Source organism: Salvelinus fontinalis, chromosome 34 (genome assembly GCF_029448725.1).
Source record: "Salvelinus fontinalis isolate EN_2023a chromosome 34, ASM2944872v1, whole genome shotgun sequence".
NCBI lineage: Eukaryota > Metazoa > Chordata > Actinopteri > Salmoniformes > Salmonidae > Salvelinus > Salvelinus fontinalis.
In genome coordinates this window covers 21172708-21186814 of record NC_074698.1, presented here as the reverse complement: position 1 = coordinate 21186814, position 14107 = coordinate 21172708, and positions in this window count along the sequence as shown.

Genomic DNA, 14107 nt, shown 5'->3' with positions numbered 1-14107 from the left:
CTATATACAGGGAGTATAACATAACATGGCTATATACAGGGAGTAGAACATAACATGGCTATATACAGGGAGTAGAACATAACGTGGCTATATACAGGGAGTAGAACATAACATGGCTATATACAGGGAGTAGAACATAACGTGGCTATATACAGGGAGTAGAACATAACATGGCTATTTACAGGGAGTAGAACATAACATGGCTATATACAGGGAGTAGAACATAACATGGCTATATACAGGGAGTAGAACATAACATGGCTATATACAGGGAGTAGAACATAACATGGCTATATACAGGGAGTAGAACATAACATGGCTATATACAGGGAGTAGAACATAACGTGGCTATATACAGGGAGTAGAAAATAACATGGCTATATAGAGGGAGTAGAAAATAACATGGCTATATACAGGGAGTAGAAAATAACATGGCTATATACAGGGAGTAGAACATAACATGGCTATATACAGGGAGTAGAACATAATGTGTGTCACGTTCCTGACCTTATTTCTTTTGTTTTGTCTTTATTTAGTTGGTCAGGACGTGAGCTGGGTGGGTATAGTCTATGTTCTATGTTTCTAGGTTAGGTTTATCTTATTGGCCTGATATGGTTCTCAATCAGAGGCCGGTGTTTTACGTTGTCTCTGATTGGGAACCATATTTAGGTTGCCTGTTTTCACTATTGGTTTGTGGGTGATTGTTCCTGTTCGTGCGTTCATGTGTTCTATGTTCACTAGTTCAGGACTGTAGCTTCGTTGGTTTTCGTCTGTTTATTGTTTTTGTTCGTATTGAAAAAGTATTCCAATAAATATGGAAACGTACCACGCTGCGCTTTGGTCCTCCTCTCTTTCCACCGATGAAAGTCATTACAGAATCACCCACCACAAAAGGACCAAGCAGCGTGGTAACGGGCAGCAACAGCAGCAGCAGCAGCGCCCGAAATCTCAGGACTCTTGGACATGGGAGGAGATTATAAACGGAGAAGGACCCTGGGCACAGGCTGGGGAATATCGGCGCCCCAAAGCTGAGCTGGAGGGAGCGAAAGCTGAGCGGCGGCGATATGAGGAGGCAGCACGGCAGCGCGACAGGTACGAGAGATTCTTTTTGGGCGGGGGGGCACATGTGGCTAAGCCAGGTAGCAGACCTGAGCTCACTCCTCGTGCTTATTATAAGCAACGCGTTACTGGTCAGGCACCGTGTTATGCGGTTAAGAGCACGGTGTCGCCAGTATGTGCCCATAGCCCGGTGCGCCATAGGGCAGCTCCCCGAAAGTGTCATGCGAGTGTGGGCATCCAGCCAGGGCGTATTGTGCCTGCTCAGCGTGTCTGGTCTCCGGTACGCCGTTTCGGTCCAGATTACCTGCGCTGGCTCTGCGTGCTGTGTCTCCGGGGTGCTGGGAGGGTGCAGTGCGTCCTATGCCTGCGCTCCGCTCGTGCCGGGCAAATGTGGGAGTGGAGCCTAAGGGAGAGGTGTGTGTAGTAGGCACTAGATCTCCAGTGCTCACCCAAAGCCTGGTTCAACCTGTGCCTGCACTCTGGAGGGTACGGGCTGGAGTAGTATTCCAGCCTGGGGGAGTGGAGCCAAGGCTGCGCACCAGAGCTCCAGTACTCCCCCACAGCCCGGTCCTTCAGGTGCCTCCTCCTAACACCAAGCCTCCTGTAGGTCTCCCCAGCCTGGTGGGTCCTGTGGCAGCCCCACCCACCAGGCTGTCTCTCCTCTCTTTCCACCGACGAAAGTCATTACAATGTGGCTATATACAGGGAGTAGAACATAACATATAGCCATATACCCGGCCAGCTGTCTGGATCGCCACGACCCCAACCAACCTCTACTCACTGGACCCTTACTGATCACTCGATTAAGCATGCCTCTCCTTAATGTAAATATGCCTTGTCCATTGCTGTTCTGGTTAGTGTTTATTGGCTTATTTCACTGTAGAGATTCTAGCCCTGCTCTCTATACCATATCCAACCTATCAGTTCCACCACCCACATATGCGATGACATCACCTGGTTTCAATGATGTTTCTAGAGACAAGATCTCTCTCATCATCACTCAATACCTAGGTTTACCTCCACTGTATTCACATCCTACCATACCTTTGTCTGTACATTATTCCTTTAAACTATTTTATCGCCCCCAGAAACTTCCTTTTACTCTCTGCTCTAGTAGCTCTAGGCGACCAATTCTCATAGCTTTTAGCCGTACCATTATCCTACTTCTCCTCTGTTCCTCTGGTGATGTAGAGGTGAATCCAGGCCCTGCAGTACCTGGCTCCACTCCTATTCCCCAGGCGCTCTCTTTTGATGACTTCTGTAACCGTAATAGCCTTGGCTTCATGCATGTTAACATTAGAAGCCTCCTCCCCAAGTTTGTTTTGTTCACTGCTTTAGCACACTCTACCAACCCGGATGTTTTAGCCGTGTCTGAATCCTGGCTTAGAAAGACCACCAAAAATTCAGACATTTTTATCCCCAATTACAATATTTTCAGACAAGATAGAACGGCCAAAGGGGGCGGTGTTGCAATCTACTGCAAAGACTGCCTGCAGAGTTCTGTTATACTATCCAGGTCTGTTCCCAAACAATTTGAACTTCTACTTTTAAAAATCCACCTCTCTAAAAACAAGTCTCTCACCATTGCCGCCTGCTATAGACCACCCTCTGCCCCCAGCTGTGCTCTGGACACTATATGTGAACTGATTGCCCCCCATCTATCTTCAGAGCTCGTGCTGCTAGGCGACCTAAATTTGAACATGCTCAACACCCCAGCCACCCTACAATCTAAGCTTGATGCCCTCAATCTCACACAAATTATCAATGAACCTACCAGGTACCACCCCAATTCCGTAAACACGGGTACCCTCATAGATATCATCCTAACAAACTTGCCCTCCAAATACACCTCTGCTGTTTTCAACCAAGATCTCAGCGATCACTGCCTCATTGCCTGCATCCGTAATGGGTCAGCGGTCAAACGACCTCCACTCATCACTGTCAAACGCTCCCTGAAACACTTCAGCGAGCAGGCCTTCCTAATCGACCTGGCCGGGATATCCTGGAAGGATATTGATCTCATCCCGTCAGTAGAGGATGCCTGGTCATTTTTTAAAAATGCCTTCCTCACCATCTTGAATAAGCATGCCCCATTCAAGAAATTTAGAACCAGGAACAGATATAGCCCTTGGTTCTCTCCTGACCTGACTGCCCTTAACCATCAGAAAAACATCCTATGGCGTTCTGCATTAGCATCGAACAGCCCCCGTGATATGCAACTTTTCAGGGAAGCCAGAAACCAATATACACAGGCAGTTAGAACAGCCAAGGCTAGCTTTTTCAAGCAGAAATTTGCTTCCTGCAACACAAATTCAAAAAAGTTCTGGGACACCGTAAAGTCCATGGAGAATAAGAACACCTCCTCCCAGCTTCCAACCGCTCTGAAGATAGGAAACACTGTCACCACCGACAAATCCACTATAATTGAGAATTTCAATAAGCATTTTTCTACGGCTGGCCATGCTTTCCACCTGGCTACCCCTACCCCGGACAACAGCACTGCCCTCCCCTCTGCTACTCGCCCAAGCCTTCCCCATTTCTCTTTCTCCCAAATACAGTCAGCTGATGTTCTTAATGAGCTGCAAAATCTGGACCCTTACAAATCAGCCGGGCTAGATAATCTGGACCCTTTCTTTCTAAAACTATCTGCTGAAATTGTTGCCACCCCTATTACTAGCCTCTTCAACCTCTCTTTCGTGTCGTCTGAGATCCCCAAAGATTGGAAAGCAGCTGCGGTTATCCCCCTCTTCAAAGGGGGGGACACCCTTGACCCTAACTGCTACAGACCTATATCTATCCTACCCTGCCTTTCTAAGGTCTTCGAAAGCCAAGTCAACAAACAGATTACCGACCATTTCGAATCACACCACACCTTCTCCGCTATGCAATCTGGTTTCAGAGCTGGTCATGGGTGCACCTCAGCCACGCTCAAGGTCATAAACGATATCGTAACCGCCATCGATAGGAAACAATACTGTGCAGCCGTATTCATTGACCTGGCCAAGGCTTTTGACTCTGTCAATCACCACATCCTCATTGGCAGACTCGACAGCCTTGGTTTCTCTAATGATTGCCTCGCCTGGTTCACCAACTACTTCTCTGATAGAGTTCAGTGTGTCAAATCGGAGGGTCTGTTGTCCGGGCCTCTGACAGTCTCTATGGGGGTGCCACAGGGTTCAATTCTTGGACCGACCCTCTTCTCTGTTTACATCAATGATGTCGCTCTTGATGCTGGTGATTCTCTGATCCACCTCTACGCAGACGACACTATTCTGTATACTTCTGGCCCTTCTTTTGACACTGTGTTAACAACCCTCCAGGCGAGCTTCAATGCCATACAACTCTCCTTCCGTGGCCTCCAACTGCTCTTAAATACAAGTAAAACCAAATGCATGCTCTTCAACCGATCGCTGCCTGCTCCTGCCCGCCTGTCCAACATCACTACTTTGGACGGCTCTGACTTAGAATATGTGGACAACTACAAATACCTAGGTGTCTGGTTAGACTGTAAACTCTCCTTCCAGACCCACATCAAACATCTCCAATCCAAAGTCAAATCTAGAATTGGCTTCCTATTCCGCAACAAAGCATCCTTTACTCATGCTGCCAAACATACCCTTGTAAAACTGACCATCCTACCAATCCTCGACTTCGGTGATGTCATTTACAAAATAGCCTCCAAAACCCTACTCAATAAATTGGATGCAGTCTATCACAGTGCCATCCGTTTTGTCACCAAAGCCCCATATACTACCCACCACTGCGACCTGTACACTCTCGTTGGCTGGCCCTCGCTTCATACTCGTCGCCAAACCCACTGGTTCCAGGTCATCTACAAGACCCTGCTAGGTAAAGTCCCCCCTTATCTCAGCTCGCTGGTCACCATAGCAGCACCTACCTGTAGCACGCGCTCCAGCAGGTATATCTCTCTAGTCACCCCCAAAACCAATTCTTCCTTTGGACGCCTCTCCTTCCAGTTCTCTGCTGCCAATGACTGGAACGAACTACAAAAATCTCTGAAACTGGAAACACCTATCTCCCTCACTAGCTTTAAGCACCAGCTGTCAGAGCAGCTCATAGATTACTGCACCTGTACATAACCCATCTACAATTTAGCCCAAACAACTACCTCTTTACCTACTGTATTTATTTATTAATTTATTTTGCTCCTTTGCACCCCATTATTTCTGTCTCTACTTTGCACTTTCTTCCAATGCAAACCAACCATTCCAGTGTTTTTTAGTTTTTATTTTACTTGCTGTGTTGTACTCACTTCGCCTCCATGGCCTTTTTGTATTTTATTTATTTATACATATATCTGTTTGCCTTCACCTCCCTTATCTCACCTCACTTGCTCACATTGTATATAGACTTATTTTTTTTCACTGTATTATTGACTATATGTTTGTTTTTACTCCATGTGTAACTATGTGTTGTTGTATGTGTCGAACTGCTTTGCTTTATCTTGGCCAGGTCGCAATTGTAAATGAGAACGTGTTCTCAATTTGCCTACCTGGTTAAATAAAGGTTAAATAAATAAAATAAATAAAAAATAACGTGGCTGTATACAGGGAGTATAACATAACATGGCTATATACAGGGAGTATAACATAACGTGGCTATATACAGGGAGTAAAACATAACGTGGCTATATACAGGGAGTATAACATAACATGGCTATATACAGGGAGTATAACATAACATGGCTATATACAGGGAGTAGAACATAACATGGCTATATACAGGGAGTAGAACATAACGTGGCTGTATACAGGGAGTAGAACATAACGTGGCTATATACAGGGAGTAGAACATAACGTGGCTGTATACAGGGAGTACCAGTACAGAGTCGAGGTGCAGGGGTACAAAGGTTATTGAGGCAGCTTTGTAATGTACATACAGAAAGGCGTAAAGTGACTAGGCAACAGGATAGATAATAGACAGTAGCATCAGCATATGTGGTGAGTGTGAAAGTGTATGTGTGTGTGTGGTGTCAGTATGCATGTATGTGCATGTTATGTGTGTGTGGGCATATGTAGTGTGTGTGTGTGTGTGTGTCTGTGTGTGTGTGTGTGTGTGTGTAATATTATTAGAGTATTGAGAGGTTAACTGGCAACCTGCCATCATAGAGTTCAACATCAGAACACTCTTTTTCCACTGAACCATAGAACCGCAGGGATCACCCCAAATCTGATGGGGTCACAAATTACCAGTAACAATCCCCAACCTCTGGAGGCGCCCATTTCCGCTCTTTTCCACCAAACAGTGACTGTAGTGGGGCCTAAAACAACAATGTTCTGGGCTGTGGTATGTTTGATTAAAGCACCCCACCCAGCACAGTATGTTATGGGAACACAGGAAATCCACTGGATTATGTAACTGGCCTGTTATAATGGTTTCTGTCAGCCTCTCAGGCAGAATTACATCTATTGATCATACCTGGGCTCTATTGTCCAAACCTCTAATGTGTGTAGAATAAAAGCACAGTTGTGAAAAAGCTTTCTGCTTTTTGGAGCACACCTGTTGTTGAACAGCTGCCGTGTGGCATATGCATTCGAAACAGTGGAGTTAGCAGCCAGCTAGCTGCCCACTGAGGCCGAGGAGAGCTTCACGTGTAGCCGACACTACACTGACACGTGCAAGTGAACACCAGGAGAGAAAGATGTATACCTGGACACTCTGGCCGCTGCTGTCTCTTCTTTGGGAACAGAACTGTGACGACAGCTGCAGCTGATCAGGACGTGCAAACATGCCTTTAATTAGTTAAGGTTATTGTAGTATTCTGGGATCATGGGAGCCAATCACAACAGCTTCCTGACTCAACAACAAGGGTATATTATGAATGAAAATATGACTCAGTTTGTTTGTACAGTATTGCATTTGTAAAACACATTGGATTTATTATATCCAACGCCATGTCTTTGTGCTGTGTATATGTGCATGTATCTTTGCAAGTGCATGTGTGTGTTACGTGTGTGTGACGTGTGCCCGTGTGTGTGTTAAGAAATACAGCATGTCTCCGACAAACCGACACAGCTGCGCTCATGGGTATTCCCACGACGTGCCGTTCCAATCCTCTGACCGGCGCTCTGATGCATAGCTCACCACACAGAATATTAACATTGTCTTATTATCAAGGAACTGCAGCACCAGCCACCGCCCCTCCCTGTGAAAAGGGGGATTATGGATGCTCGAGCCAGCCAGGGGTAGGAACTAAAGAGGGAGAGAGACTGTATCACCACTGCAGTCCAGCTATTCCCAGTTCATTCCACTCAATAGAGGCTGATGTGTATCTGCCACAGGCTGACCTCCTGTGGCTGCAGAGCCAGGGAGAGGAGAAAGACAATAGGTTTTTAATTATCTCAGTGGAAACCAGCCTTGAACGTTGGGTTTTCACTCTTGCTGTTTGGAGAAACGTGACAATGATTTAATTCTGAATGGTTCTCTTTCAGCCGACACGTACATTGATGATGCACATCAAAGACACAAAGCAAATGACACTGGCTGTCTTGATAGAAGTTTGGCAGTAACATTTTCTCAGCTAAAGTACTCTCTAAATAATCAGTTGCAAATGTTCAGCAAGTGTGAAATTCAAGTCTGTCTGCAGGCTGCTGCTGCCAGAGTACAAAAGATCATGAAATCCTGCATCTCCAAATGTAACCAATAAGATTTCAAATAAACATGACACATAAAGAGCTCTCAGCTCATCTGCAGCAGAGCAACTGAACAAGTCAGTGAGTCAGAAAGTCACCTCAATGAACCAATGAACCAATCAGAATATATAATAGACAGGTTCACCTAAGGATTGCACTGACTATGACGCATCTGCAACCAAATATAAACCAGAATTTTAATGCTTTTTGACATGATGACGCACATAGTGGGGCAAAAAAGTATTTAGTCAGCCACCAATTGTGCAAGTTCTCCCACTTAAAAAGATGAGAGAGGCCTGTAATTTTCATCATAGGTACACTTCAACTATGACAGACAAAATGAGAAAAGAAAATCCAGAAAATCACATTGTAGGATTTTTAATGAATTTATTTGCAAATTATGGTGGAAAATAAGTATTTGGTCAATAACAAAAGTTAACCTCAATACTTTGTTATATACCCTTTGTTGGCAATGACAGAGGTCAAACGTTTTCTGTAAGTCTTCACAAGGTTTTCACACACTGTTGCTGGTATTTTGGCCCATTCCTCCATGCAGATCTCCTCTAGAGCAGTAATGTTTTGGGGCTGTTGCTGGGCAACACAGACTTTCAACTCCCTCCAAATATTTTCTATGGGGTTGAGATCTGGAGACTGGCTAGGCCACTCCAGGACCTTGAAATGCTTCTTACGAAGCCACTCCTTCGTTGCCCGGGCTGTGTGTTTGGGATCATTGTCATGCTGAAAGACCCAGCCACGTTTCATCTTCAATGCCCTTGCTGATGGAAGGAGGTTTTCACTCAAAATCTCACGATAGATGGCCACATTCATTCTGTCCTTTACACGGATCAGTCGTCCTGGTCCCTTTGCAGAAAAACAGCCCCAAAGCATGATGTTTCCACCCCCATGCTTCACAGTAGGTATGGTGTTCTTTGGATGCAACTCAGCATTCTTTGTCCTCCAAACACGACGAGTTGAGTTTTTACCAAAAAGTTCTATTTTGGTTTCATCTGACCATATGACATTCTCCCAATCTTCTTCTGGATCATCCAAATGCTCTCTAGCAAACTTCAGACGGGCCTGGACATGTACTGGCTTAAGCAGGGGGACACGTCTGGCACTGCAGGATTTGAGTCCCTGGCGGCGTAGTGTGTTACTGATGGTAGGCTTTGTTACTTTGGTCCCAGCTCTCTGCAAGTCATTCACTAGGTCCCCCCGTGTGGTTCTGGGATTTTTGCTCACCGTTCTTGTGATCATTTTGACCCCACGGGGTGAGATCTTGCATGGAGCCCCAGATCGAGGGAGATTATCAGTGGTCTTGTATGTCTTCCATTTCCTAATAATTGCTCCCACAGTTGATTTCTTCAAACCAAGCTGCTTACCTATTGCAGATTCAGTCTTCCCAGCCTGGTGCAGGTCTACAATTTTGTTTCTGGTGTCCTTTGACAGCTCTTTGGTCTTGGCCATAGTGGAGTTTGGAGTGTGACTGTTTGAGGTTGTGGACAGGTGTCTTTTACACTGATAACAAGTTCAAACAGGTGCCATTAATACAGGTAACGAGTGGAGGACAGAGGAGCCTCTTAAAGAAGAAGTTACAGGTCTGTGAGAGCCAGAAATCTTGCTTGTTTGTAGGTGACCAAATACTTATTTTCCACCATCATTTGCAAAAAAATTAATAAAAAATCCTAAAATGTGATTTTCTGGATTTTTTTTCTCAATTTGTCTGTCATAGTTGAAGTGTACCTATGATGAAAATTACAGGCCTCTCTCATCTTTTTAAGTGGAAGAACTTGCACAATTGGTGGCTGACTAAATCATTTTTTTGCCCCACTGTACATGGATAGTGTGGTATCCAAAACATGGCCTCAATTTAAACAAAGTAGAGGTTTGTGTATTTGAAGTGATGTACTGCATTGTGCACAGTGTCCTTCATACAGTATGTTCTAACCACACCACACACTGCCTTGGTGAAGCAGTCTGCAAGTAGCTCCCTACACAGACAATACTACTCCTAATGCAGGAGACCAGATGGGATGAGCCACTCTCTAGTCACAGTAAAAGTCAAAGTGGTTCAGTCTCATCCCTTTAGCAGTGAGGCTCTCCAACCCTCTGACCGTCCTCACCCTCGGGGCAGCTGGCTGAGGTCTTCGTGTTCCATAGCTTTCAGCCATGCTCTCTGTCCTCACCTCCACTTGCAGGCCAGCACGCCATGCCACCCTGCTTCCACTCTCTGCTGCCTGCCGAATCAAAGCGACAGGATTAAAAGCTGCTCCTCCTTTTTCTTCAAGCTCTTATTTATTTATATCCACAGAGGGAATGCAGCAAATTAAATGTCACTTTGAACTGACTTCAGAGGGCGGTAATCTTCGTTTTGCCATAGCCCCATGATTAGATCCAATATCAATCTGAGAGAGTCCATTAGACTGAGCTGTTCTCTGTGACTATTCACTGCTGAAGGGTTAACTACAGTGCATCTCCTCAATTGAGGAAATTGATAAAAGGTTGTGATTTAATGCAGTTATAGTTTTGAAATCTCATTAAATGATCAGATGATGTCATCCGTATGAAACGTCTATGTACATTGTCCATATTTGTATTGTGTAATCATAATGGGACTGGTATTTGCAAATGTGGCATTTTTCTTTGTCTATAAATAACTTAAAATACACAGTGCCAAGTTGTTCTCAGTGATCAGACAGCATATTTGCTGTTGGGTAGTACCACAGGAGTCATCTGAGGATTGGAAAAGGAACAAATAGATTTCCACCAGTCTCATAGGCCCTACAGGGATTAAAGCTGACTGTTATTTTGATTTTATTTTGATTTTATTCATTTAACCCCACAGTAGATCCTCACTTTTTAATTCAGTGGGATATAGCCCATGGTGGCCTCGGATGTGAAAGTGCTACCCACTTGCATTGTGTATCTTCATGCCAGCCTGTGTGTGACTGAACTGAAGAGGACATGAGCAGCACACCACCTGTCCATCACACTCTTCCCAATCCTCCTCTCTCTCTCCTCTCTCTGATCTTCTTTTTTGCTCTGCCAAGTCCCACTGTGAAGCTGCAGTAGTTGAAGTACACAAAACATTAAGAACACCTGCTCTTTTCATGATATAGACTGACCAGGTGAATCCAGGTGAAAGCTATGATCCCTTATTGATGTAATTTGTTGAATCCACTTCAATCAGTGTAGATGACAGGGAGGAGACAGGTTAAAAAATGATTTTTAAGCCTTGACACAATTGAGACATGGATTGTGTATGTGTGCCATTCAGAGGGTGAATGGGAAAGACCAAAGGTTTCAGTCCCTTTTAACTGGGTATGGTAGTAGATGCCAGGCACGCCGGTTTGTGTCAAGAACTGCAACGCTGCTGGATTTTTCACCCTAAACAGTTTCCTGTGTGTATCAAGAACGGTCCACCAACCAAACGGCATCCAGCCAACTTGACACAACTGTGGGGAGCAATGGAGTCAACATGGGCCAGCATCCCTCCTGGTAGAGTCTATGCCCTTATGAACTGAGGCTGTTCTGAGGGAAAAAGTGGGTATATAAGGAAGGTGTATTTAATGTTTCACATACTCAGTGTAGAACAACAAACCAGTCACCAGCCACCACCAGGACACAGCCAGTTACCAGCCATCACCAGGACACAGCCAGTCACCAGCCATCACCAGGACACAGCCAGTCACCAGCCATCACCAGGACACAGCCAGTCACCAGCCATCACCAGAACACAGCCAGTCACCAGCCATCACCAGGACACAGCCAGTCACCAGCCATCACCAGGATACAGCCAGTCACCAGCCACCACCAGGACACAGCCAGTCACCAGCCACCACCAGCCACCACCAGGACACAGCCAGTCACCAGCCATCACCAGGACACAGCCAGTCATCAGCCACCACCAGGACACAGTCAGTCACCAGCCATCACCAGGACACAGCCAGTCACCAGCCATCACCAGGACGCAGCCAGTCATCAGCCACCACCAGGACACAGTCAGTCACCAGCCATCACCAGGACACAGCCAGCGCAACTTTACTAAGAAGAGACTGACTGAACTCAGAAACACAGCACAGCGTCATAATGCATCACTGGACAAGATATACAGCAATTAATCTCACTGTCAAAAGAAGCACTTCCCTTTTGTCTGGAGTTTGTTGTGCACTGCACTGCAGGCTAAAATTGACATACAAAAACAATGCCCTTGAACAATATCACAGACACTCATTGCACATTTATACTGCATGAAGATCATATTTGCATTAATTACATACAATACATAATGGACCAAGGATAGTCTAGCAGGGGCATTAGTCTAGATAGTCTTTAGTCAGGTGCATTTTGGAATGAAAGATTAGTCATAATCCTGGATAGCAATGGCTTGTGGGAGGTTGCTTGTGCTTATTCTCCTGTCTCAAGGACACTCTGCGTAATGTTCTCTTTCTAAAGCTGTGTTACATCAACTTCAATGATGCCTCCCTGAAAATAGGCATTGGATATATCCCTTTGTTTTCTACTGCTGTTGGCCCCACAGTTGGTGATGAATTGATTTATGGTTTGTGGCATAGTCAGGGCTCCTGAACATGCTGTGCTCAAGAGAGTTTTGGCTGACTTTATTTCTGACTGATGTTCAAAAGCAATGACCTGCTGAGGTTCACTGTTCTCAGCGAGGCACTGGGTGTTATTGGCAAGTGAATTGGCACTGCCCTGCTGCTCACAAATCAAAATGGCTTTGTGTCAAAATCAAAATGACAGCTATGGTTCAGTGGTTATTACAGACAATAAATGTCATTATAAATTAACCAAAACAACCAAAACTGAACTAAAAGTTAGACTAAGATGATGATCTGGCAACAAGTGAGGAGAAACCCAGACAGAGATGAGTGGATGCTCCATCATCTGAGTCTGGTGATAAGGAAGGAATGAGAAGTTGCCTGCCAACCAGCTGGGAAGAGGAGGTGGAGGAATGAGAAGTTGCCCGCCAACCTGCTCTTCAGTCCAGCCACGCAGCGGTAGGCAGTGCTAGGGCATCACAGGGCAGCGCAGTGTACAGGAACACCCACTGAGCCCATGCTGGCCTGGAAGTAACGCTACACTGAGGAGTCCAACAGAACACAGCAGCAGAACAGAACACAGAGACAGTGTAGGGGTGGAATACCAACTAGTTCCACAGTGGTGGCGAGTATTGAACTTCACTTAACAAAACAAACACCGTCTAGTACTTTGGTCTGTTCTGTTTCCACCGTGTTTTTCCTCTGCCAAATAGATTATTCCCAAATAACCTTTTAGAGGTTGAAGAGTTTCAGGCTGAAGTCAGGTGGATAAGAGAGCTTAACATAGATTGGTGGCACCTTAATTTGGGAAGACGAACTTGTGGTAATGGCTGGTGCGGAATTAGTGGAATGGTATCAAATATATCAAACACATGGTTTCCATGTGTTTGATGCCATTCCATTTGCGCCGTTCCAGCCATTATTATGAGTCGTCCTCCCCTCAGCAACTTCCTGTAGAGCTCAATGTATGTATGGTATCACATCTGTTGGCCCCTATTGGATGTTTCTCTCACTTCAGTCTAGTTGGCAGACTCAGCCCATCCTTAGATTGCTTTTTTTTCAGTCCCACTGCCACAGTGTCTCAGATGCAGCCTGCCTTCAGTGTCTACAATGTCCTGCAGCCTGCATACAAAAGAATACAGCCATGAATAGAGAAGCTTGTTTCTTAAATCCCCTCACATGGAACCAGAGGCAGAGCTGCTGCTATGCTTGAGCCCTCCACCGCTACAGCTGACAGTACCTTAGCTCAGAATGGGCGTTGACACCAGGGAGTAATCTGACCATGTGTCTCGTCTCATGTTCCTGAACATGCAGAGATCTGTGGACTTCTCCTGTCACCAAGAATGACAAAATCCCTAAGATCCTATTTATGTCAGCTGTACGCCTTAGCAGGAGCCAGTCATTCTGTGATTACATAAAACAGAGAATGCATGGTGTCTTAAAACAGCCCTGTGGATAAAGAACAGGGTATCACAGTTTAGGATCATTATAATGTAGCTAGCAGTTGATGAAAATGCTGGCATCTAGTGGTAAAGAGATTAATAAACGATATCAACAAGATTGAATGTTCATTATTATTTGACTATTGACTATTTTATAATATTTGACTATTATTATTATATTATAATTATTATTTGACTATTATATAATAACACTGGCTTCAAATAAAATATGTTTCACTAACGTTCATAACAAGTCTATAAATTATAGCACAAGTATATTATAGGCAGCCATGAAAAATGTATGAACTATATACTCGTGAATCTACTATCACCTACTATCACTTACAGACTCCGACTCCTTTTTGGCTTTGTGCAGATAACCTTTTAATGGTCATGC